Raw genomic sequence first — 27,474 nt, forward strand, 5'->3', positions numbered from 1 at the left:
TAAAATAATTGTTACATATTCTGAAATAAACTGTTACACATTTCATAATTTTCAACTTCACAAGTTGAGATTTTAGTTTCACATTTTTTTTCACTTTCAGTAGGTGCATTTTACTTTTCACCGGCTTGTTTCAAAAAAATCACATCTATTTCAGTTACACATTTTTTAAATAACATATTATACTCTTTTGAAATAAAATATTACACACTTCCAAATAATTAGTTTGACAAGTTGACATTTGACTTTCATATTCAGGTTAAACAAGTTTAGGTGAAAAATGTTATTTTCACATATTTCTAGTGAAATAGATTTGTTTCAATTTTTTCTAGTGAAATGAGTTTATTTCACGTATGAAATGTGAAATGTCAAAAATTAAATGTGTTCGAAACGTATCCAAAATTGGTCTAGTTTTAAAGCTCTTGACGCCGAAGTCCAAATATATAAAAGGTTTTTAAAAATAAGTCTATAGTTTAAAAGGTATGGTTGATTTAAATTGTCTAAGACGAAATAAAGTCTATGGACTTGTTCCGCGGGTAAAATGAGAGGAGAGACTTGCATGCGTACCTTCGCTGACAAAAGGTGTACTTTGGGGTTCATTATGCTACCATTGATTTGACTAAAAAGAAAAATACAAGAAATATACGAGTGCTATACACTTAGGTGGGTCATACAGTCTCACGAAATCTCAGAAAAAGTAGATGCTCTCAGATGTACCAGTACATGCAGGAACCGCGGAAAATGACTTTGCGCTGTCTTGCCTTGTCCAGCTCTTTTCCATTTTTTTATTTTGCGACCATTGTCCAGCTGCTTACAACTTCTAATATTTAATTAATATGAATCACAGGGCCAACAAGGAAGAGAGAGGAGCGGAGGAGGATAACAAGTTGACGATTGACGACGAAAGAGTTATTCTGACTCCAGAGCTCAAACTCATGAACAGTAAAATCAAAGAAAATAGTTAAAAAAACAAAAAAAGTAGTAAAAAACAAAAAAAATACTTCTTTTTGTTAAAGTTCGACAAATGTTTTCTATTCTCGCAAAATTTCAGCACGAAATGACATTTGTGGAAGTAGTGGCAAAATTGTTTTTTTGCCACGACTTCCACGAATGTCATTTCATGCTGAAATTTTGCAACCATACAAAACATTTGTCAAAGTTAACCACAAAAAAAGTTCAGAAGTTTTTAATTTTTTTACAAAAAAATTTAATTTTACTGTTTATAATGGAGCATTTGAGCTCGGGAGTAGATACTCCATGTCCGAATGACGAGTCCTATAGAATCTTCATCTCCCGTAATAGTAATGATACAGAGAAAGGCATACCAGCAACAAACAAATAAGGAAGATATAATAAGCGGTTGTACTTATGTATATAGTATCCATGCCGTAACTACCAAGCACCCACAACCTTAGTTGTCGCCGGAGAAGAGGAGCACCCAAAGCTGGTCCACGTCTTGGCGCCGAAGAAACCCGCCAGGAGGCCTTAACGAGCAGCGATAGGATGATAGCCACCGACCCCGAAAGCCTGGATCTAAACCGATAAGGAACATCGGCCGAAGGAGCCCTCTGAGCCTCTTCAACGCCGGAATGGGGCCAACACCAATCTACCCTTCACCAGGAATCCTCCATCGTCTTCTGCATATTCGCAATAGTCATCACCGCCACCCTCCAAGAGCACCCCATCCCTGCCATCATGCCAAGGAGCAACGCCAAATCAAAGTCGCCCCAACAGTCTGGACTCCACAGGCCTCTTGTAGGCACCAGCAACACCTCTGACGAGCAGGAGCATGGGCTGGAAGACCATTATTCCTATGAGCATCATCTGCATCAGCCCTGCCATGACAACGATAGAGGAAACTCGACAAACCTAGAAACCTAGGATTACTGCACGCTCGAACGAGAAACCTAGTCTCCCCTCCCCCTCACAACGCCAAGACAGCGAACGGAGAGAACGAGAAGCGGAGGAATCACCGGTGACGCCCTTGGATCTGGAGGAACCGCTGATTCTTGTTGATCGTGAGAGGAAATAGTTCCTCGCAAAACAGGAGCAATAGGCTTCTGTCATGCCTTAATCTTCATCTATATCTACTACTTAAAAAGAATGTAAGGTTTCATGTTTTACTTTTCTTCCCATCAACCCTTCGTACAACCGTCCATGTATGATAATCAATCACCTTAATTTACTTATCTTCTAAACCAATTTCACTTTAATATGCTTAACAAAATTCTAATCAAACTACAAGGAAAATCACTGGCATGATTTGATAAACATTTATTTACAAAATAGCATTAACATGGGTAGGTTAATCACAAGCTGGCGTACTAAAATATTTATATCCCATTGCAACGCATGGGCATTGTCCTAGTTAATATGAAAAAGGTTGGTGTCTAAAAATGGTTTTAGGCTAGGACAGAGAAGATTTTAGGTCGCTGCTGTGAAAATTGATGCGCAATATTTTTTGATCTTCTTCAACTATGTTAAACATTTTTGGCATGTTCAACACAATCAATTTGAAACAAAATAATATCAAACTAGTGTCAAATAAACCTGGAATAAATAAAACACAATTAGTACTTAATTATTACATAGTTCATCAATTCACATGTTTAAATTCAACACACTTGTTCATCACACATAAAAGCATCATAATTATGTAGAGGTTAGGATGATCCTGCTTTTCTAGATGAAAAATCACACATGACACAAAGTTCATCACAAATGATATGAAATATAGAGGTAGAACTAGTGATCTTATTGCCCATTCCACGTCTACCACCCTTCGATGAGATTTTTTTAAGATCTGCGTGAATATTTGCATCTCTAATTTTATGGTGAACTTAGAAGAAAGTGTCGGATGTGGTCTTTCCTTCTAATTGTATGCACCACTTTTCTCGTGAATTCGAAGGAGTGACCCAATCTTTATCACGCTCATTTTCTGTGATCATATTTTTCAAGATAGTGGTAGGAGTCATGATGTAGAAACGGATTTCTTGATTCCCAAACATAGTTGGTCCATGCACAATAGCAAATTAGCCTTGTAAAATATCAGAAGCCCTCTCCACATCCTTTTTTAGCAGCTGCTTGAGCATTATGAAAGTGACATTCTTTCTTATCTTGGGGGCTTGAAATTGGTTTCACAAATGTTGCCCCTTCAGGATAAATCTCATCCACTAGGTAGTAGCCATGATGTATGTGCGACCGTTTGTGTCGGGGGTTGGGTGCGACATATGCCAATGGATGGCTTATCATGGTGGGAGCGAGTAGAACGTCGCCGATGCCTGGAAGCGGGATAAGGCGTAGACACGAATGCCGACGTACTTTACCCAGGTTCGAGGCTCTCCTAGGAGATAACACCCCTAGTCCTGCTCTGCGGGATCTCCGCATGATCACTAAGGCACAAGTGATACAAATGTGCTCCTCGAGTTATATGCTAGAGGCAGAAAGAGGCAAGGCTAGCTCTCTTCCTGCTCTAAGGGGTGGCTAGTTCTAATGGGGTCGAACCCTTTGCATGGGTGGCCTGGGGGTTTATACAGGCCTACCCCCAGGGGTACAATGGTAATCTGGCCGGCTGCTGGGCCCGACTGTCAGTGTCTTCGGCCTCCGGCTTCTCCGCCGACCGCTGGGGCCCGCCGCCTGGTGGGCCCCGCCGACTGGTTGGTGGCTATTCACTGTAGCCGTGTTGTTGGTGACGGGGGCTTGGTCATCCTAGCGTGGCTACAGTCCCGCCGCCTGTAGCCACACCTGGTCTTATCAGCTTAATGGCGTGCTTGCCTCGGGACAAGGGACGGCCGCCTGCTGGAGGCCGGCCCCTCTCTAATCCGCCTGGTTGAGCTTTCGCCGTCTTCCTTGGGGTCACTGCCCGATAGGGCCCGCCTCCGGCAGGCCGTACCGACAGGCCGTCATGGGGAACAAGGCTCCGCCTGCCCGGAGCAACGTCAGGGTAGATACGGCACAGTGCTCCGTTGTGCGGAGATCTCCGTCTGTACGGAGCACTGTAGCCACGCCTGTCTCGAAAGTGTGAGGCGTCGTTCCTTTCTGTAGCCATGCTTTGACTCGTACTCTCGACGGGAGCTCGGCCGCCCCGTAGTCACGAGGCGGCCGCTTGCCCGTTGCCGCCCTCTCTGGAAGGCGGCCGTCAGGAGCCGTCCGCTCGGAGCGCCGTAGTCTTGGGTCACCCGCCCTCTGGCAGCCGGCCGCTGAGCCAGCCGGCCCCAGAGGACGGAGTCTCAGCTTGGGGCCCAGCTAGGCGGAGCTAGCCCAAAGTCTTGATAAATCTAGGGACTCGGGTGAGCCTACCCGTGGCCCATTACTCCGACAGTAGTCCCCGAAGCCGGTGATGCGTCGTGGTCGAGGGGGCGCGAAGTCTCAGCGGCTTCCCCCCTCACCGAGCTCTGGGAGAACGTCGATCCGTCTTGCGGCTAGCCAACTGCTAAAGCCGGCCTCACCCAGGCGGAGTTATATGTTTGATTTTGAACTTCAAGGCGGGAAACAGGTGGCGTGCTTGTTAAGCTTCCTAGGCAGCCGCCCGCCACGGACGCGCCACGCGGCGCACGTCAGCCTGGCAAGCCTGCCACCCCACATTCTGGACGGGACATGACACCGGGCCGGGCCCACCACTACCGCGCCTCGGCAACCGGGCAGATTCACTGCGCCGGAGCGGGCGGTTGCCATTCCCACGACCATTCACGACGGGGTAAATGCGCACGGGAGACGGGGGGCGTGGGGACGTGGGCGCAGTTAATCCCACGACCCCACGTCCCGCCGCCTCGTCTACATAGCCCGGACGCTATAAGTAGGGAGGGGGAGAGGTGCGGCAAAGTTCCTGCGTCCCCTCCCACTCTTCTTCTTCTCCTCTCAGCCTCCGCTGCTGCTGCTGCCGTAGCACCGCCGCCGTTGCTCGTCGCCGACGCGTCTCTCCTCTCCGCGTCGCCAGCCGGAGCCATGGGCGACTGGGATGGATCGACTGTGATCAAGGATCACATCACCTTCCTCCGCGACACACGCCGGATGCCCAGCGCGGCCTTCATCAATGCGCGGGTGCCGCTGGAGACGGAGATCTCGCCGACGCCGTAGGAAGGCGAGCGGGTCGTCTTCCGCTTGCATTTCTTGCGCGGCTTCGGCCTCCCGGCGAGCGACTTCTTTCGCACCTTCCTCAACTTCTACAACCTTCAACCTCACCACCTCACGCCCAACGCCGTGACCTTGCTCTCCGCCTTCGTCATGGCGTGCGAGGGCTACCTCGACATCCTCCCCACAATCGAGCTGTGGGGAGCATTCTTCTATGGAAAGCTCGGCACCTCCGCCAAGGAGACGGCGGCCGAGTGCGGGGGCTTCGTCGCCGTGCGCCGGCCGGCAAAGCGGAACGCCTTCCCCATCATCAAGCTGGCACAGTCGGTGAAGATGTGGCAGCAATCCTATTTCTACGTCGAGAAGGTGGACCCTACTGCCGACTTTCTCAACCTGCCGGCCTACGAGGCCGCCCCCCCACCGGAGCTCGCGTCTCCTGGAAGTACAAGCCGAAGCCGGTGTCGGCGGACGCTGCGGCCGCCATCGGCCGACTCCGAGTGCTCCAAGAGTCGGAGGGCCTCGTGGCCTCCGACCTTCTCGTCGCCTTCGTGGAGCGCCGGGTCCTCCCGCTCTAGAGCCGCCCTCATCCGATCTTCCGGATGGGAGGACACCGCGACCCGTGCCGGCTATGCACGAAGGGAATGCCGCCTGCTGAAGTCTCGCAGATGGTAAACGAGATCTCCGACCTCAAGATGTCGGAGAAGGAGTGGCGGTACGGGAAGCGGTCATACTCTCGCCACAACCCGCCTCCTGCTGTAAGTTTCTTCTTTTTGTCCTTTGGACTACTTTCTTCTCTTAGTTTCTATTTATGACACTGCCCTTCAAGATTTGATTCCTTCTTGGTTGCAGATTTATATGTCCGAGGCAACGGCCACCCTCCTGGGGCCGGGTGATAACCTCCAGGCGGACAGGGCGGAGAGTGACTTGGACGACCCGACTTGGGGGTGGCCGCCCTGGTCGACGACGCGACAGGCGGCGGCGGCAGAGCGGACGGCAGTGGTGGAGCAGGCGGCTCTAAGAGAGGCGGCGGCGTGGAGGCCTGGCCCGACAACGATGAAGACGAAGACGAGCCGCGCCCAGCCCGGAGCTCCGCCACCACCGGCGCCGACCCCTCTTCTGGGCCGCCCGCCCCAGGAGGCAAGCGCAAGCGGAAACAGGGCTCGACCCTGTTCGGCAGCGCCCCAAAGAAGCCCAAGAATCCGGCCGCGGCGACCAGGCGGAAAGAGACTGTGGCTAGGGCGACCCAATATCAAAGGCAGCCGAAGGTGCCAGTTATGGTGTCGGCGTAAGCATCATTTCCTTACTCCTTGTTTCTTCATCAATCTGGCGTGAAAATCTTCTGACTTGTCTTCTTGCTTCAGGGCTCCGCTAACCCTCGAGAAGTCGGGCGCCGGCTCAGTCCTCAGGTCGGCAGCGACCTCCTCGACCAGTCGGCGCATCGACTTGGCCGCCGACCTCCGGGAGGCGACAGAGCGGAACGCACGGGACGCGCGCGATGAGGCGGAGGCCGACCGCCTGGCCAAGGAGCAGGCGGACTTGTCTGCCGCGTCTGCCGAGAGGGCGCTGGCGCAAGCGGAAGCCTAGGCCGGGGAGAAGGAGCGGCTCGCGGAGGCCGCCCGCCGCCAAGAGCCGCTACTCGTGGCCGCCCTCAATGCTGCGCCGCCTCTGCCTGATTTCGAGGCGACATCCGGAGGAGCCGGCGGCGACTACCCGATTCGGGAGCAGGGGGGCGGCGACGTAGCCATGCCGGACGTCTTTGTGCTGCCGCCCCGCCCCCGCTGCCTCCGCCAGTCAGCGAGCCACGGGATGAGCAGCCAGTGGCGCCGCCGGTGCCGCCAGTCGACAATACGGTGGTGATGGTCATGGTTCCTCTGGTCCGCATCCCCACGCGCCGCTATATGGAGAAGGCGGCCTCAGCACCGCGGCCGCAGGAGATCGGCGCCACGAGCTTGTCGGCCCCCGATACCGAGGCGACCAGCGCCGCGCCCGTGGGGTGGATACGCGGGGGTGGGACTAGCGCCCTGAACCAGGCGTCTCTTGTCGTCCAAGCCAAGCTTCGGGCGGAGGCGGAGGCGCTTAAGCACTGCAACGAGGCTTACTTGGAGTCGCGCACCACCATCCGGGTAAGTTGTGTTTGTGTTTTTTCTTCGAATGATCTTCTTTGGTTCTCTTGTGGGGGCACGCAAGCGCACCCACTGGGTGTAGTCCCCAAGTTCCGGGCCAGCTGCTGAGCAGGCGGGTCGGAACTTTATCTTGGAATTGTTCGATTGCTAATTTCATCCGATGCCTCTCCTGTAGGATTATCACAACCTCTGCGCGACCGCCTACAACTCCAAGGTTCAGGAGCTGGAGGCGCAGACGGCCCATCTGGCTGAAAGCCGGCGTAAGTTTCTATCTTTTTTCTTCGCGGGGGTGCGCTGGCGCACCCGCGGGCTGTAGTCCCCGAGGTTCGGGCCAACTGCTGAGCAGTTGGGCCGAATCTCCTCAGTCGTCTTTTTCCCTTGTCAACCACTTCTTTTCCGCGAGGGCGCGCTGGCGCGCCTGCGGGCTGTAGTCCCCGAGGTTCAGGCCGACTGCTGAGCAGTCGGGTCGAATCTCCTCGGTTGTTTCTTTCCTTTGTCTTGTTCGCTTGACTGATGCCTTCTTCTTCTCTTTCTTTTTTCAGAGGCTAACGCCGCCCTGCAGCAGCAGCTGGGCGAAGCCAAGACCGCCCTGTGTGGCAAGAAGGCGGAGTGCAGCAAGCTGGCAGAGGAGGAGGACCGCCTGGTCGCCCAACTTGCCGAACATGCGGAAACCCTCAAGGCGGCCCAGATAAAGGTGGAGACGGCGGAGACCAGCCTCCTTGCTGAGTTTGAGCTCGAGCGCTCTGCCTGGGCTGACAAGGAGGCCCAGGTGACGGCCTGCTTCAGCAGTATCAAAGACTTGGTCGATGGTAAGCCCTTATTCTCTTAGTTTCTTGCTTTGAGTTATCAGGCCTTGCTTATAACTTTGGCCTTTTTTTCTTCTTCTGCCCGGACAGACTTCTTCCCGGGCCATTCTGTAGCCGCGACCCAGATGATCGAGGCCCAGCACGAGGAGCGAAGGGCAGAGGGTGCGCAGATCACTGCTGATGCCCCCTGGACCCTTGGTGAACAAGTCCTCAGCATTCAGGCCCGGCTTCGGCCTGCTCACCTCTTGCTGTGCCGCCTGCAGCGCATCGGAGCCCAGGCGGTCTCCGCCCTCTGGCCAGGCCTACCGGCTCCACGCACCCCAAGTCAGACTGCCGACTGGCTGGAGGTGGCGGCCGGCCGCCTGGAAGCCTGGAAAGGCTCAGCAACCTAGGAAGGAGCGCGCCGGGCCTTGGAATTCATCAAGGCATGGTACCCTGGGCTAGATCTAGCCCAGCTAGCCACGTTCCGGCTGGAGGCGCAGGAGGAGCTGGCGGTGGTGGAAGCTGAGCTCGTCAATAGGGCGGCGGCGATCGCCGACTTCATCGACACCAGTGTCTTCGTCCCGGAGGTGGTCAAGGAAGGCGGCGAAGCTCCGCACGGATGGCTTGGGCTAAACCCAGAAGACAGCGAAGATTCTGCTGAAGTCATCGACTCCAGCGATGAAGGAGAAGACAGGGAGGAGGAAGGAGAGGAGGAGGAGGAGGAAGACGAGGAGAGCGACGTCGAGATGCCGGAGGTCGGGGCGGACGGCCAGCCCCAACCTGACCGAGCCTCAAGCAACGAGCCATGCACCAAGGTGCCGCCCGCTGCTGGAGGCGTTCAAGTGGGGGCGGACCCGCCGCCCGTTCCTCCGACGGACGCCACCGACTCCGTCCTCCAGCACTCCAATGTCTCGCCTGCCGCCGGCGATCCCTCTGCTCAAACGGAGCTGCCTGCCGCATCAGGTGGCGCGGCCGACTCCAGCGTTCAGTCGGAGCCATTGGCCACGCCATCCGGCACCGGCCAGCCGGATCTTTCTGCCGCACCAACCGGCACCGCCCAGCCGGAGTCCTCTGTTGCGCCAACCGGCACCGCCCAGCCAGAGTCTTGTGCTGCTCCTTAGGATTTTATCTGTTTCTGCTTGCTACTCTGAACACTTTGGTTAAATTCGCACAATTCCACCCTCGGGGTGTATATCAAACTCTGTTTGAATGCTGGCGAGAGGCCTTTTATCCATATAAATATTTATCATTGCTTATGCTTGCTGTGCTGACCTCCAACCTTTTTTCCCTTTTTCTCCTTGGTTTTTTCCTTTGCCGCCGACCCTTTGGCTTTGTTTTTACCAGCCAGGCGGCCGCTCTGCGGACCGTGGCTGGTTTGAGCACTCTAGCCATTTGTGAGGGGGGCTAGGACTTAGCCATTCGGAGCTTTGGGTGGTAAGTTGGAGGCCGGTTGTCTGGCTGCCAGGCAGCCAGATGGCTAGGTGCGATGCCGCTTGCTACAATATGCGCTTTCTTCCTTAGTCGTTTTTTCGTGTGGGGCACCTCTTTGCAACCTTTGCCCGCCATGCAGTCGCTCTGCGAGCCGTGGCTTCTGACAAAGGAAGCTTTGGTGACGGCACACTACTTGTCCGGCTGCAGGAGGCGACATATTGTAGAAGGCGGCGAGGCTCCGGGCCAACTGATCGAACCCGGTGCCAGGCGGAAGAAATAGACTATACATTCTCATAAGCATGACACTTATCATATAGATAAAAGAGGGCAGTCCCCGAGCTCTTCTTGGGGGACCCGAAGTCTTTATACATAGTACAAAAGGTAGCATGATACATACTGCTTTCAACTATAAAACCTTCGGAGGAGGTTTGCATTCCACGGCCTCTCCGTTTCTTTGCCTGAATCATCTTCCTTGCGCACTCTGGGCTTCTGGGCATCGATCAGGTAGTAGGCATCATTGCCCAACACCTTACTGATGATAAAGGGGCCTTCCCAAGGTGTCGAGAGCTTGTGCTATCCGGCTGTTCGCTGGATCGGCCGGAGCACAAGGTCTCCCTCCAGGAAGGACCTTGGCTTCACCTTGCGGTTGTAGTATCGGCGCAGACTCTGCTGGTAGATGGCTGACCTGCTGAGCGCCAACAGCCGGCCTTCCTCCAGCAAGTCGACACTGTCTTCTCGTGCTTCCTTGGCGTCCGCCTCGGTGTACATGGTGACTCTTGGGGAATCGAACTCAATATCCATCGGGATGACGGCTTCGGCACCATAGACGAGTAAGAAGGGCGTGAAGCCCGTTGACTTGTTTGGAGTTGTGCGCATGCTCCAAAGGACGGCCAGCAGCTCGTCGAGCCAGCAGCCGGCCGAACGCTCTAGAGGCTCGACCAGTCGGGGCTTGAGGCCGGACAAAATTAGGCCGTTTGCATGCTCCACCTGGCCGTTTGACTGTGGGTGGGCAACGGACGCTAAGTCCAGGCGGATGCCCTCTGTTGCACAGAAACGAGCCAGGGCTCCCTTGGCGAAGTTGGTTCGGTGATGATGCTGTGTGGGATGCCGTATCGCGTGGTGATGCCGGTGATGAAGGTCACGGCAGTCAGCCCATTCAGCTTCTTGATTGCTTTTGCCTCTATCCACTTGGTAAACTTGTCCATCGCAACCAACAAGTGGGTCATGCCACCACGGTCCGTCTTGAATGGTCCCACCATATCCAGTCCCCACACAGCAAAGGGCCAGGCTATGGGAATGGTCTTGAGTGCAGAAGCCGGCAGGTGTGGCTTGGAGCGGAACCTCTGGCACCCTTGACACTTCTGAACCAGCTCTTTGGCCTCTTCCAGGGCAGTCGGCTAGAAGAACCCGTGGCAGAAAGCTTTGGCCACAAGTGATCTCGAAGCCGTGTGGTGGCCGCACTCGCCCTGGTGGATATCTCTAAGTATTGCTTGGCCTTGGTCCGACTCCACACACCGCTGATAAACTCCTGTGACGCTTCTTCGCACCAGCTCTTTGTTGACTATAGTATAAGCTGTAGCTCGCCTCTGTACTTGTCGGGCTAAGATTTCATCGGTTGGCAGCTCCTTGTTCACCAAGAACTTGAGGATCGGCTGAGCCCATGAGGGCGTTGCAATTTCTTCGACATCGATCACTGCAATCTGTACGAGGGCAGTTGAGCCGGGAGGCGGCGGGTTGGTAGCTGCTTCCGCCTGCTGTGCTGAAGAAGTCCCCGGGCCGGGCTCCAAAGTCCCCAGGTCGGGCACGGTTGTAGCAGTCCCCGGGCCGCCTGTTGAAACCCCCTTGCCGGCCTTTGGGGTCGCCAAGTCGGATCCGACTGCTTCAGGGGGGGCCGACACAAAGATGGAGTCTGACTCAGGAGACGGCTTGACAAACGGCTTCAGAAGGCGGCGTAGGGCAACGCCGGCTGGTATTGCTTGTCGGGTGGAGCCAATCCGTGCCAAGGCATCTGCTTGCTCGTTGTCATTCCTTGGCACGTGAAGGAACTTGCACCCATCAAAGTATCCGCTGAGTTGCTGCACGAGGAAGCGGTAGCTCGCCATATTTGCATCCTTGGTGTCCCAGTCGCCTGATGACTGCTGGACCACCAAGTCGGAGTCACCATAGCACAGGATCCGGCGAATGCCAAGTTCCTTGGCAAGCCAAAGCCCGTGTATGAGTACCTCATATTCTGCTACGTTGTTGGAGGCGGCGAAGTGGACTTGCAGTACGTATTTAAGCTTGTCGCCCTTGGGAGAGGTGAGGACGACGCCGGCTCCCAGACCAGTGCGCATTTTTGAGCCATCAAAATGCATCTGCCAATGAGTGGAGTCTGGTGCAGGCGGCAAATATTGGGTCTCGGCCCAATCGACGAGGCAGTCGGCCAACACTTGTGATTTGATGGCGCTGCAAGGCTAGTAGTAGATGGTGTAAGGGCCCAGATCAATAGCCCATTTGGCCACTCGGCCAGAGGCATCCCGGCTTCCGATGATCTCAGCAAGCGGGGTTGTGCAGACGACAGTTATGGGGTGCTCTTGAAAGTAAGGCTGCAGCTTCTTGGTGGCAAAATGCACTCCATAACACATCTTCTGGTAGTGGGGGTAGTTTTGTTTGGAGGCGGAAACAATACTTCGCTCAAGTAATACACCGGTCTCTAGACCGGCAATGCTTTGTCCTTCTCCTTGCGCTCTACTACCATGACTATGCTGACAACCCGACTAGTGGCTGCAATGTAGAGGAGCATGGGCTCCTTCTCAGTCGGAGCCGCCAGGACAGGCGGGGTTGCCAACATCTTCTTGAGTTGGAGAAATGCTTCGTCCGCCTTGTTGTTCCACTCGAAAAAAGTGGTCTTCTTCATGAGTTGGTATAGGGGAAGAGCCTTCTCGCCCAGCCGGCTGATGAAACGGCTGACTGACGCCAGGCAGCCGGCGAATTTCTGCACGTCCAGCAGTCGGGTAGGCACCTTCATCATCTCAATTGCCTTGATCTTCACAGGATTGTACTCTATGCCGCGCTCTGAGACCAGGAAACCAAGAAGTTGGCCGGCTGGTACTCCAAAGACACATTTCTCCGGGTTGAGCTTAATCTGGAATCGCCGCAGGTTTTCAAAGGTCTCCTTGAGGTCCTCTAGCAGAGTGCCACGCTTCTCCGTCTTCACCACCACATCATCCACATATACATGGGCATTTCTGCCGAGTTGCTTGAGGAGGCACTTCTGCATGCAACGCTGAAACGTGGCGCCGGCGTTTCGCAAGCCGAACGTCATGGCCAGGTAGCAGAAGGCTCCAAACGGCGTGATGAAGGCGGTCTTCAGCCTGTCGGCTGGGTTCAGCTTTATCTGGTGATAATCTGAGTATGCATCTAGAAAACTCAACAGCTCGCATCCGGCTGTGGAGTCTATCACTTGATCAATCCTTGGCAGAGCAAACGAATCTTTAGGGCAGGCTTTGTTGAGGCTGGTGTAGTCAATGCACATGCGCCACTGCTTGTTCTTCTTCAATATTAGGACTGGGTTGGCCAGCCACTCTGGGAAGAATACTTCCATGATGAATCCGGCTGCTAGGAGTCGGGCTATCTCTTCTCCAACGACTCTTCTCTTCTCTTCTGACAGGCGGCGCAAGGGCTGCCGGACCGGCTTGGTGTCAGGTCGGACATGTAGCTTGTGCTCGGCGAAATCCGTCGGAACACTCGGCATGTCCTTGGGGGACCATGCGAAGATATCCCGATTCTCACGGAGGAAATCGACGAGCTCGCCTTCCTATTTGCTGTCAAGGCCTGTGCCTACGACATCGTGCCTCTCCGGGTGCTCTGGGTCCAAGGGCATTTTATTTGTTTCCTTGGCCGGCTTGAACGAGCCCTTAGCCTCCGACTCCTGGGGTGTGGGTGACATTTCCAGCTTCTTGCCTGCCAACGCCACCACCCGGTCAAGGAGCCGCTTCTCGGTTGCAATCACGAGGGACTCGGCTAGCCGGCTGCTGTCCGCGGCGCAAGCGATCGACTTCTTGTAGTCTCCGACCACTGTCAGAATCGCCTTGGTACTCGGCATCTTCATCTTGAGGTAGGCGTAGTGGGGGACTGCCATGAATTTGGCTAGAGCAGGCCGGCCTAGCAGTGCATGGTAGGGGCTCTGAAGGTCCACTTCGAACCAAACTGGCTCTCGGCGAAAGTGATTCTTGTCTCCGAAGAGGACATCAATCTGGGTCTTGCCGATTAGTTAGCAGGAAAGGCCAGGGACTATGCCGTGGAATACAGTCCGACTGGGGACGAGCTGCTTTTGCTTGATTCCCAACTTCTCCATTGTATCGCGGTACAAGATGTTGATGCTGCTGCCTCCATCTATCAAGACTCTGGAGAAATGGGCTGCTCGCCTCTCCGTTGCAAGGGTCGCTTCTAGGACCAGGGCGTATGAACCAGGGGAAGGCATCACCTCCGGGTGGTCGGCCCTGCTCCAACTGATAGGCTTCTCAGACCAATGCATGAACTCTGGAGTGTTGGAGGCTACTGCTTTCACTTCTTGTTGTTGTTGCCGCCTGTTGCGTCTGTCATCGGCCACGCTGGTGAACACAACATAAGCTCCGTGTTCCTCTGGGTACTCGTCTTGTAAGGCACCGACTGGTCGGGCCGCCGGCTGCTGGGGCTGCGGAGGCGGCGGTCTGGCAGGCGGAGGAGGCAGGAGTCCATCTCCCTTGGCAATTCTGGCGAGCCAGTGACACTTCCGAGTGGTGTGGTTGGAGGGCTTCGCGCCGCTATGGAACTTGCAGGGTGCATCCAAGGTTTGCTCATAAGAGAAAGCGGGCAACCAATTGGACTTGCCGCCCTTCTGCCGCTTGGGGGCCGGCTGCCCTTCTGGCTGCTGATCCTCAACCGTCGCCACCTACCGGCTGGAGGAAGCCGGCTGGGTGGCCTTCCGCTTGTTATCACCTGGCTGCTGTCGCCGACTGGTGTCACCAGCCGGAGTCCGAGGTGCCTGAGGTGCCACCTTGCTGGACGCGTCAACCAGGATTTCCGCCTTCATGGAGGAGTCGGCCGTGACGTGCTTGTCGGTGATGACCAGTAGCTCATCGTGGGTCTCGGGCTCGTCGCAGAGGAGTCGATGCTTGAGGAGGGTGCCTTCTCGGCACCCGGCAGTAAAGTACTCGATTGCCTGCACCTTGTGCATGCCTTCGCAGGAATTGCGCAGCTCGGTCCAGCGCGTGAGGTAGTCGCGAGTTGACTCCGTGGGCCCTTGGACGCATAAGGAGAGCTGTCGGGGCTTGGGGGCCCGCTTGTAAGTGCTGGTGAAGTTGCGGATAAAGACCTCATTGAAATCAACCCAACTGTTGATGCTGCGGGGCTTCAGGCTGTTGAGCCACGTCCGGGCAGTGCCTTGAAGCATAAGCGGAACATACTTCACGGCAACGCGCTTGTTGCCGTTTGCTATGCTGACGACTGTGGAGTAGTCGACCAGCCAGTCCTCCGGCTTCACGGAGCCGGTGTATTTGGGCGTGTCTCGTGGGAAGGTGAACCCCTTGGGGAAGGGCTCTTCGCGAATTCAGGGGCCGAAGCAGGGAGGGCCTAGCGCATCTTCTTCTTCAAGCGCCAGGGATCGGTTGAGACGATCGATCCGGTGGAGAGCATCATTATCTCCGACTCCCTCTCGGCGGCCAAGGCGGTCGCCGAGTGTCGGGTGCATGACAGGAGGCGGAGTGGGGTATCTCGCTCCACGAGGCAGGGGAGGCGGCAGGTCGCCCCGCCGCTCTACTGCGCGAGGGCGGCCTTCCTCGTCCCGCTCGATGGAGATGCGTGTCCTGATACGTCTCCAACGTATCTATAATTTTTGATTGCTCCATGCTACTTTTATCTACTGTTTTAGGCAATATTGGGATTTATTTTCCACTTTTATATTATTTTTGGGACTAACCTATTAACCGGAGGCCCATCCCAGATTTGTTGTTTTATGCCTATTTTAGTGTTTCAAGGAAAAGGAATATCAGACGGAGTCAAAATGGAACGAAATCAACTGGAGAAGTTAATTTTGGAAGGAAACCAACCTGATGGGCTTGGAGTGCACGCCAGGGGAGTCCCGGGATGCCCACGAGGATGGAGGGCGCCCCCCCTAGGCGCGCCCCCTACCTAGTGAGCAACCCAGAGGTCCACCGACGTACCCCTGCACCCATATATACCTACGTACCCTAAAACTTCCAGAACAGAAGATAGATCGAGATTTCTGCCGCCGCAAGCCTCTATAGCCACCAAAAACCAATCGGGACCCTGTTCCGGCACCCTGCCGGAGGGGGATCCCATCACCGGAGGCCATCTTCATCATCCCAGCGTGATCCATGACGAGGAGGGAGTAGTTCACCCTCGGGGCTGAGGGTATGTACCAGTAGCTATGTGTTTGATCTCTCTCTCTCTCTCATGTTCTCTCTCGTGTTCCTCTATGGCATGATCTTGGTGTATCCCGAGCTTTGCTATTGTAGTTGGATCTTATGATGTTTCTCCCCCTCTACTCTCGTGATGAATTGAATTTCCCCTTTTTGAAGTTATCTTATCGGATTGAGTCTTTTATGAACACTTGATGTATGTCTTGCGTGGGATAACCGTGGTGACAATGGGTTATTCTATTGATCCACTTGATGTATGTTTTGGTGATCAACTTGCGGGTTTCGTGACACTTGGGAACCTATGCATAGGGGTTGGCACACATTCTTGACTCTCCGGTAGTAGCTTTAGGGCACTCTTTGAAGTACTTTTATGTTGGTTGGATGAATATGAGATTGTGTGATGCATATCGTATAATCATGCCCATGGATACTTGAGGTGACAATGGAGTATCTAGGTGACATTAGGGTTTTCATTGATTTTTGTCTTAAGGTGTTATTCTAGTACGAACTCTTTTATAGATCGATCCGAAAGAATAGCTTTGTGGTGGTTTCGTACCCGGCCATAATCTCTACATTTGTTCTCCGCTATTAGTGGCTTTGGCATGACTCTTTGTTGCATGTTGAGGGCTTGTCATATGTTCTATCTATGTTATTATTGTTGAGAGAACTTACACTAGTGAAAGTATGAACCCTAGGCCTTGTTTCCTATCATTGCAATACCGTTTATGCTCACTTTTTCCACTCGTTACCTTGCTGTTTTTATAATTTCAGATTACAAAAAACTATATCTACTATCTATTTTGCACTTGTATCTTCATCTCTTCGCCGAACTAGTGCACCTATACAATTTACCATTGTATTGGGTGTGTTGGGGATACAAGAGACTCTTTTTTATTTGGTTGCAGGGTTGTTTGAGAGAGACCATCTTCATCCTACGCCTCCTACGGATTGATAAACCTTAGGTCATCCACTTGAGAGAAATTTGCTACTGTCCTACAAACCTGTGCACTTGCAGGCCCAACAACGTCTACAAGAAGAAGGTTGTGTAGTAGACATCAAGCTCTTTTCTGGCGCCGTTGCCAGGGAGGCTAGGTAAGTGAAGGTATATCTTTAGATCTTGCAATTGAATCTTTTTGTTTCTTGTTTTAGCACGAGTTTAGTTTATAAAAGAAAACTACAAAAAAATGGAGTTGAGTTTGTCTCATACGCTTCACCTTTTTAATATCTTTCGTGAGTATGATGGAAAGGGAAATTGTGCTCAAGTGCTAGAAGAAGAATTACATAGAATTCTTGGCATAAAATATGTGAATGATGAGCATGATTGCAATGTTGTTAGTGTGAATTCCCTGAATATCCATGATGCTAATGAGTTTGATGAAGATGATATTTTTTGTCCCCCAAGCTTTGATGAGCAAATTTACTATGATGAAAGCATGCCTCCTATCTATGATGATTATTGTGATGACACGTATGCTTTAAATAATAATTATAACCATGAAACGTGTCATCTTGATCTTAATTTTCAATCACATGATAGTTATTTTGTTGAGTTTGCTCCCACTACTATTCATGAGAAGAAATTTGCTTATGTTGAGAGTAGTAAATTTTCTATGCTTGTAGATCATGAAAAGAATGCTTTAGGTGATGGTTATATTGTTGAATTCATTCATGATTCTACTGAAAATTATTATGAGAGAGGAACACATACTTGTAGGAATTGCAATAATGTCAAGTTTCCTCTCTATGTGCTTAAAATCTTGAAGTTATGCTTGTTTTACCTTCCTATGCTCATTGATTATTGTTGCCATAGGTTTTTTGCTCACAAAATTCCTATGCATTGGAAGTGGGTTAGACTTAAATGTGCTAGTCATATGCTTCATGATGCTCCCGTTATGTTTCAATTCTTATCTTTTATGTGAGCATCATTGTCACCATCATGCCTAGCTAAAAAGGCATTAAAGAAAAGCGCTTGTTGGGAGACAACCCAATATTTATCCTTACTATTTTCGTGTGTCCACATGATTATGCTACTGTACTAATCATGTTTTATAGCTTTTGTTTCAATAAAGTGCCAAGTAGAACCTTTGGGAAGACTTGGGTGAAGTTTATGTGATCTTGCTGTGAAAAACAGAAACTTTAGCGCTCACGATATTAGCTGCCATTTTTTACTGGAGAGTGATTTTAGGTTGATTATTTTTGCAGATGATCAATAGACAAATTTCTCAGGTCCAGCAATTTATTTCATAATTTTTGGGGTTCCATAAGTATACGTTTTATGCATATTACTACAGACTGTTCTGTTTTTGACAGATTCTGTTTTCTATGTGTTGTTTGCTTATTTTGATGCATCTATGGCTAGTATTAAGTGGTATGAACCATAGAGAAGTTAGAATACAGTAGATATTACACCAATATGAATTTAGAATGATTTCATTACAGTACCTAAGTGGTTGTTTTATTTTCTTATACTAACGGAGCTTACGAGTTTTGTTTTGAGTTTTGTGTGGTTGAAGTTTTCAAGTTTTGGGTAAGGATTCGATGGACTATGGAATAAGGAGTGGCAAGAGCCTAAGCTTGGGGATGCCCAAGGCACCCCAAGGCAATATTCAAGGACAACCAAGCAACTAAGCTTGGGGATGCCCCGGAAGGCATCCCCTCTTTCGTCTTCGTTCATCGGTAACTTTACTTGGAGCTATATTTTTATTCACCACATGATATGTGTTTTTCTTGGAGCATCATTTTATTTTGTTAGTTTTTGCTTTCTGTTAGTTAGAATAATGTCTTCCTTCTTTAGTTTCAATAAAAAAAGTCAAGGATAGCCTTTTCCATGCTTGTTTTGCTAGTATACATGTTGCTATTTGAAAACAGAAAGTTTACCGCTGTTGCAAAAATTCCCTAGAAAAGTCAGAGCATGCTCTAACATTGAATATTTTTGCATATTGAGCTATGATAAATTTATTACAGTGGGAATTTTAGTTCATAAGTTTTGGAGTCAGGGAAGTATTTATACTCTTGCATCCTTTACAGACTGTACTGTTTTGGCAGATTGTTGTTATGTTTGCATTGTTTGCATATGTTTGATTGTTTAATGATTCTATTTGAGGATAGGAGTATTAAATATACAGAGACATTTAGTATTCAATGTGAAATAATAATTTAAGTGATTTGTTACAGTAGAATATGATAAGGTTTTGCATTGGTTTATACTAACCTATCTCACGAGTTCTTGTTGAGTTTGTTGTGAATGAAGCTTTTTGATAAAAAGAGAAACCATGATATCAGAGGAATTAAGGAGACACAAAAGCTCAAGCTTGGGGATGCCCAAGGCACCCCAAGATAATATTTCAAGAAAACTCAAGCATCTAAGCTTGGGGATGCCCCGGTAGGCATCCCACCTTTCTTCTTCAACAACTATCGGTTAGTATCGGTTGAGCCTAAGTTTTTGCTTCTTCACATGAGTTGTGTTATCCTTGCATTGTAGTTTTCTTTAGCTTTGCTTGCTGTTTGAATGAAGTATCAAGATCTGAAATCCTTTAATGAGAGAGAGCCATACATGATTTGGAATTTGCTAGAATACTCTATGTGCTTCACTTATATCTTTTGAGCTTGATAGTTTTGCTCATAGTGCTTCACTTATATCTTTTGAGCGTGATAATTTTTGCTCTAGTGCTTCACTTATATCTTTTAGAGCACGGTGGTGGATTTGTTTTAAAAAAACTATTGATCTCTCATGCTTCACTTAGATTATTTTGAGAGTCTTTAATAGCATGGTAATTTGCTTAATGTTAATATACTTGGTGTTCAAGATATGTGAAACTTTCTTTTGAGTGAATTGAATACTAAGATAAGTTTGATGCTTGATAATTGTTTTGAGATATGGAGGTGATAATATCAAAGTCGTGCTAGTTGGGTGATTATGAATTTGAGAAATACTTGTGTTGAAGTTTGCAAGTCCCGTAGCATGCACGTATGGTTAAAGTTGTGTAACAAATTTGAAACATGAAGTGTACCTGGCTTGTGCATCCTTATGAGTGGCGGTCGGGGACGAGCGATGGTCTATTCCTACCAATCTATCCCCCTAGGAGCATGCGCGTAGTACTTGATTTTTGATGACTTCTAAATTTTTGCAATAAGTATATGAGTTCTTTTGACTAATGTTGAGTTCATGGATTATACACACTCTCATCTTTCCGCCTTTGCTAGCCTCTTCGATACCGTGCATTGCCCTTTCTCACCTTGAGAGTTGGTGCAAACTTCGCCGATGCATCCAAACCCCGTGATACGATACGCTCTATCACACATAAACCTCCCTATATCTTCCTCAAAACAGCCACCATACCTACCTATTATGGCATTTCCATAGCCATTCCGAGATATATTGCCATGCAACTTCCATCATCATATTCATGACATACATTACTTTTGTCATATTGCCATTGCATGATCTTGTAATTGACATCGTATTTGTGGCAAAGCCACCATGCATTATTTTCCATACATGTCACTCTTGATTCATTGCACCATCCCAGTACACCACCGGAGGCATTCATATAGAATCATATCTTGTTCTAAGTTTCGAGTTGTAATCGTTGTGTTGTAATCAATAGAAGTGTGATGGTCATCATTATTAGAGCATTGCCCAAATAAAAAAAGGAAAGGCCAAAAAAAAGAAAGGCCCCAAAAAAAAGAAAATAAAAAAAATAAAAAAGGGGCAATGTTACTATCTCTTTTTCCACACTTGTGCTTCAAAGTAGCACCTTGTTCTTCATGTAGTGAGTCTCATATACCGTGCTTCAAAGTAGCACCATGCTTTTCATGTAGAGAGTCGCATGTGTTATCACTTTCATATACTAGTGGGAATTTTTCATTATAGAACTTGGCTTGTATATTCCTACGATGGGCTTCCTCAAATGCCCTAGGTCTTCATGAGCAAGCGAGTTGGATGCACACCCACTAGTTTTCTTTTGTTGAGCATTCATAGCTCTAGTGCATCCATTGCATGGCAATCCCTACTCCTCATGTTGACATCAATTGATGGGCATCTCCATAGCCCGTTAATTATCCTCGTCAATGTGAGACTTTCTCCTTTTTTATCTTCTCCACACAATCCCCATCATCATATTCTATTCCACCCATAGTGCTATATCCATGGCTCACGCTCATGTATTGCGTGAAGGTTGAAAAAGTTTGAGATTATTTAAGTATGAAACAATTGCTTGGCTTGTCATCGGGGTTATAGAAGTTGGGAACATCTTTGTGTGATGAAAATGAAGCATAGCCTAACTATATGATTTTGTAGGGATGAACTTTCTTTTGCCATGTTATTTTGAGAAGACATGATTGCTTTGATTAGTATGCTTGAAGTATTATTATTTTTGTGTCAATATGAACTTTTGTCTTGAATCTTTAGGATCTGAATATTCATATCACAATTAAGAAGATTTACATTGAAATTATGCCAAAGTATCACTCCGCATCAAAAATTCTTTTTTATCATTTACCTACTCGAGGACGAGCAGGAATTAAGCTTGGGGATGCTTGATACTTCTCCAACGTATCTATAATTTTTGATTGCTCCATGATACTTTTATCTACTGTTTTAGGCAATATTGGGCTTTATTTTCCACTTTTATATTATTTTTGGGACTAACCTATTAACCGGAGGCCCGGCCCAGATTTGCTGTTTTATGCCTATTTCAGTGTTTCGAGGAAAAGGAATATCACACGGAGTCAAAACGAAACGAAATCAACTGGAGAAGTTAATTTTGGAAGGAAACCAAGCTGATGGGATTGGAGTGCACGCCAGGGGAGTCCTGGGCTGCCCACGAGGGTGGAGGGACCTGTTGGGAACGTAGTAATTTCAAAAAAATTCCTACGTACACGCAAGATCATGGTGATGACATAGCAACAAGAGGGGAGAGTGTTGTCCACGTACCCTCGTAGACCGTAAGCGGAAGCGTTATGACAACGCGGTTGATGTAGTCGTACATCTTCACGATCCGACCGATCCAAGCACCGAACGTACGGCACCTCCGAGTTCAGCACACGTTCAGCTTGATGACGATCCCCGGGCTCCGATCCAGCAAAGCTTCGGGGATGAGTTCCGTCAGCACGATGGCGTGGTGACGATGATGATGTTCTACCGGCGCAGGGCTTCGCCTAAACTCCGCGACGATATGACCGAGGTGGAATATGGTGGAGGGGGGCACCGCACACGGCTAAGGAACGATCCGTAGATCAACTTGTGTGTTATGGGGTGCCCCCTGCCCCCGTATATAAAGGACGGAGGGGGAGGTGCGGCCGGCCCCCTTGGGGTGCGCCTGGAGGAGTCCTACTCCCACTGGGAGTAGGACTCCCCCCTCTTGCCTTGGTGGAGAAGGAAAGGGGGGAGGGGAAAGAGGAAAGGGGGGCGCCGCCCCCCCTTCCTTATCCTATTCGGACTAGGGGGGAGGGGGCGCGCGGCCTGCCCTGGCCGGCCCTCCTCTTCTCCCTCATGGCCCACTAAGGCCCATTAACCCCCGGGAGGGTTCCGGTAACCCCCCGGTGTTCCGGTAAAATCCCGATTTCACCCGGAACCTTTCCGATGTCCAAACATAGGCTTCCAATATATCAATCTTTATGTCTCGACCATTTCGAGACTCCTCGTCATGTCCGTGATCACATCCGGGACTCCGAATAAACTTCGGTACATCAAAACTTATAAACTCATAATAAAACTGTCATCGTAACGTTAAGCGTGCGGACCCTACGGGTTCGAGAACTATGTAGACATGACCTAGAACCATTCTCGGTCAATAACCAATAGCGGGACCTGGATGCCCATATTGGTTCCTACATATTCTACGAAGATCTTTATCGGTCAAACCGCATAACAACATACGTTGTTCCCTTTGTCATCGGTATGTTACTTGCCCGAGATTTGATCGTCGGTATCCAATACCTAGTTCAATCTCGTTACCGGCAAGTCTCTTTACTCGTTCTGTAACACATCATCTTATAACTAACTCATTAGTTATAATGCTTGCAAGGCTTAGGTGATGAGTATTACCGAGAGGGCCCAGAGATACCTCTCCGACAATCGGAGTGACAAAACCTAATCTCGATTTATGCCAACCCAACATGTACCTTCGGAAACACCTGTAGAGCACCTTTATAATCACCTAGTTACGTTGTGACGTTTGGTAGCACACAAAGTGTTCTTCCGGTAAACGGGAGTTGCACAATCTCATAGTTGCAGGAACTTTGTATAAGTCATGAAGAAAGCAATAGCAATATACTAAATGATCAAGTGCTAGGCTAACGGAATGGGTCATGTCAATCACATCATTATCCTAATGATGTGATCCCATTAATCAAATGACAACACATGTCTATGGTTAGGAAACATAACCATCTTTGATTAACGAGCTAGTCAAGTAGAGGCATACTAGTGACTATATGTTTGTGTATGTATTCACACATGTATCATGTTTCCGGTTAATACAATTCTAGCATGAATAATAAACATTTATCATGATATGAGGAAATAAATAGTAACTTTATTATTGCCTCTAGGGCATATTTCCTTCAGTCTCCCACTTGCACTAGAGTCAATAATCTAGATTACATAGTAATGATTCTAACACCCATGGAGTCTTGGTGCTGATCATGTTTTGCTCGTGAGAGAGGCTTAGTCAACGGGTCTGCAACATTCAGATCCGTATGTATCTTGCAAATCTCTATGTCTCCCACTTGGACTTGGTCCCGAATGGAATTGAAGCATCTCTTGATGTGCTTGGTCCTCTTGTGAAATCTGGATTCCTTTGCCAAGGCAATTGCACCAGTATTGTCACAGAAGATCTTCATTGGTCCCGATGCACTAGGTATGACACCTGGATCGGAAATGAACTCCTTCATCCAGACTCCTTCATTTGCTGCTTCCGAAGCAGCTATGTACTCCGCTTCACATGTAGATCCCGCTACAACGCTTTGTTTAGAACTGCACCAACTTACAGCTCCACCGTTTAATAAAAACACGTATCCGGTTTGCGATTTAGAATCGTCCGGATCAGTGTCAAAGCTTGCATCGACGTAACCGTTTACGACTAGCTCTTTGTCACCTCCATATACGAGAAACATATCCTTAGTCCTTTTCAGTTATTTCAGGATGTTCTTGACCGCTGTCCAGTGATCCACTCCTGGATTACTTTGGTACCTTCCTGCCAAGCTTATTGCTAAGCATACGTCAGGTCTGGTACACAGCATTGCATACATGATAGAGCCTATGGCTGAAGCATAGGGAACATTTTTCATTTTCTCTCTATCTTCTGTTGTGGTCGGGCATTGAGTTTGACTCAACTTCACACCTTGTAGCACCGGCAAGAATCCTTTCTTTGCCTGATCCATTTTGAACTTTTTCAAAATTTTGTCAAGGTATGTGCTTTGTGAAAGTCCTATTAAGCGTCTTGATCTATCTCTATAGATCTTGATGCCCAATATGTAAGCAGCTTCACCGAGGTCTTTCATTGAAAAACTTTTATTCAAGTATTCTTTTATGCTATCCAGAAATTCTATATCATTTCCAATTAATAATATGTCATATACATATAAAATTAGAAATGCTACAGAGCTCCCACTCACTTTCTTGTAAATACAGGCTTCTCCAAAAGTCTGTATAAAACCATATGCTTTGATCACACTATCAAAGTGTTTATTCCAACTCCGAGATGCTTGCACCAGTCCATAAATGGAACGCTGGAGCTTGCACACTTTGTCAGCACCTGTTGGATCAACAAAACCTTCCAGCTGCATCATATACAACTCTTCTTCTAGAAATCCATTCAAGAATGCAGTCTTGACATCCATTTGCCAAATTTCATAATCATGAAATGCAGCAATAGCTAACATGATTCGGACAGACTTAAGCATTGCTACGGGTGAGAAAGTCTCATCATAGTCAACCCCTTGAACTTGTCGAAAACCTTTCGCAACAAGTCGAGCTTTATAGATAGTTACATTACCATCAGCGTCAGTCTTCTTCTTAAAGATCCATTTATTCTCAATGGCTTACCGATCATCGGGCAAGTCAACCAAAGTCCATACTTTGTTTTCACACATGGATCCCATCTCAAATCTCATGGCCTCTAGCCATTTTGCGGAATCTGGGCTCATCATCGCTTCCTCATAGTTCGTAGGTTCATCATGGTCAAGTAACATGACTTCCAGAATAGGATTACCGTACCACTCTGGTGCGGATCTTACTCTGGTAGACCTACGAGGTTCAGTAGAAACTTGATCTGAAGTTTCATGATCAATATCATTAGCTTCCTCACTAGTTGGTGTAGTTGTCACAGGAACCGGTTCTTGTGATGAACTACTTTCCAATAAGGGAGTAGATACAGTTATTTCATCAAGTTCTACTTTCCTCCCACTCACTTCTTTCGAGAGAAACTCCTTCTCTAGAAAGGATCCATTCTTAGCAACGAAAGTCTTGCCTTTGGATCTGTGATAGAAGGTGTAGCCAACAGTCTCTTTTGGGTATTCTATGAAGACGCACTTCTTCGATTTGGGTTCGAGCTTATAAGGTTGAAAACCTTTTTCATATAAGCATCGCAACTCCAAACTTTAAGAAACGACAGCTTAGGTTTACTGCTAAACCATACTTCATACGGTGTCGTCTCAACGGATTTAGATGGTGCCCTATTAAACGTGAATGCAGCTGTCTCTAATGCATAACCCCAAAACAATAGTGGTAAACTGATAAGAGACATCATAGATCGCACCATATCTAGTAAAGTACGATTACGACGTTCGGACACACCATAACGTTGTGGTGTTCCAGGTGGCGTGAGCTATGAAACTATTCCACATTGTTTTAATTGAAGACCAAACTCGTAACTCAATTATTCGTCTCCATGATCAGATCGTAGAAACTTTATTTTTCTTGTTACGATGATTTTTCCACTTTACTCTGAAATTCTTTGAACTTTTCAACTATTTCAGACTTATGTTTCATCAAGTAGATATACCCATATCTGCTCAAATCATCTGTAAAGGTTAGAAAATAACGATACTTGCCACGAGCATTAACACTCATTGGACCGCATACATCGGTATGTATTGTTTCCAATAAGTCAGTAGCTCGTTCCATTGTTCCGGAGAACCGAGTTTTAGTCATCTTGCCCAAAAGGCACGGTTCGCAAGCATCAAATGATTCATAACCAAGTGATTCCGAAAAATCCATCTTTATGGAGTTTCTTCATGCGCTTTACACCGATATGACCCAAACGGCAGTGCCACAAATAAGTTGCACTATCATTATCAACTTTGCATCTTTTGGCATCAATATTATGAATATGTGTATCACTACGATCGAGATCCAACAAACTATTTTCATTGGGTGTATGACCATCAAAGGTTTTATTCATTTAAACAGAACAACAATTATTCTCTGATTTTAAATGAATAACCGTATTACAATAAACATGATCAAATCATATTCATGCTCAACGCAAATGCCAAATAACATTTATTTAGGTTCAACACTAATCCCGAAAGGAGTGTGCGATGATGATCATATCAATCTTGGAACCACTTCAAACACACATCGTCACTTCACCCTCAACTAGTTTCTGTTTATTCTGTAACTCCTGTTTCGAGTTACTAATCTTAGCAATCGAACAAGTATCAAATACTCGGGGGTTACTATAAACACTAGTTAGGTACACATCAATAATCTGTATATCAAATATACCCTTGTTTAGTTTGCCATCCTTCTTATCCACCAAATATTTAGGGTATTTCCGTTTCTAGTGACCATTTCCTTTGCAGTGTAAGCACTCAGTTTCAGGCTTTGGTTCAGCTTTGGGCTTCTTCATGGGAGTGACAACTTGCTTGTCATTCTACTTGAAGTTCCCTTTCTATCCCTTTGCCCTTTTCTTGAAACTAGTGGTCTTGTCAATCATCAACACTTGATGCTCTTTCTTGATTTCTACCTTCATCGATTTCAACATCACGAAGAGCTCGGGAATCGTTTTCGTCATCCCTTGAGTACTATAGTTCATCACAAAGTTCTACTAACTTGGTGATGGTGACTAGAGAATTCTGTCAATCACTATCTTATCTGGAAGATTAACTCCCACTTGATTCAAGTGATTGTAGTACCCAGACAATCTGAGCACATGCTCACTAGTTGAGCGATTCTCCTCCATCTTTTAGCCATAGAACTTGTTGGAGACTCCATATCTCTCAACTCGGGTATTTGCTTGAAATATTAACTTCAACTCCTGGAACATCTCATATGGTCCATGACATTCAAAACGTCTTTGAAGTCCCGATTCTAAGCCGTTAAGCACGGTGCACAAAACTATCAAGTAGTCATCATATTGAGCTAGCCAAACGTTCATAACGTCTGCATTTGCTCCTGCAATAGGTCTGTCACCTAGCGGTACATTAAGGACATAATTCTTCTGTGCAGCAATGAGGATAAACCTCAGATCATGGATCCAATCCGCATCATTGCTACTAACATCTTTCAACACAATTTTTTCTAGGAACATATCAAAATAAACATATGAAAGCAACAACGCAAGCTATTGATCTACAACATAATTTGCAAAATACTACCTGGACTAAGTTCATGATAAATTTAAGTTCAATTAATCATATTACTTAAGAACTCCCACT

The sequence above is a fragment of the Triticum dicoccoides genome, chromosome 6B, assembly GCF_002162155.2.
Source record: "Triticum dicoccoides isolate Atlit2015 ecotype Zavitan chromosome 6B, WEW_v2.0, whole genome shotgun sequence".
NCBI lineage: Eukaryota > Viridiplantae > Streptophyta > Magnoliopsida > Poales > Poaceae > Triticum > Triticum dicoccoides.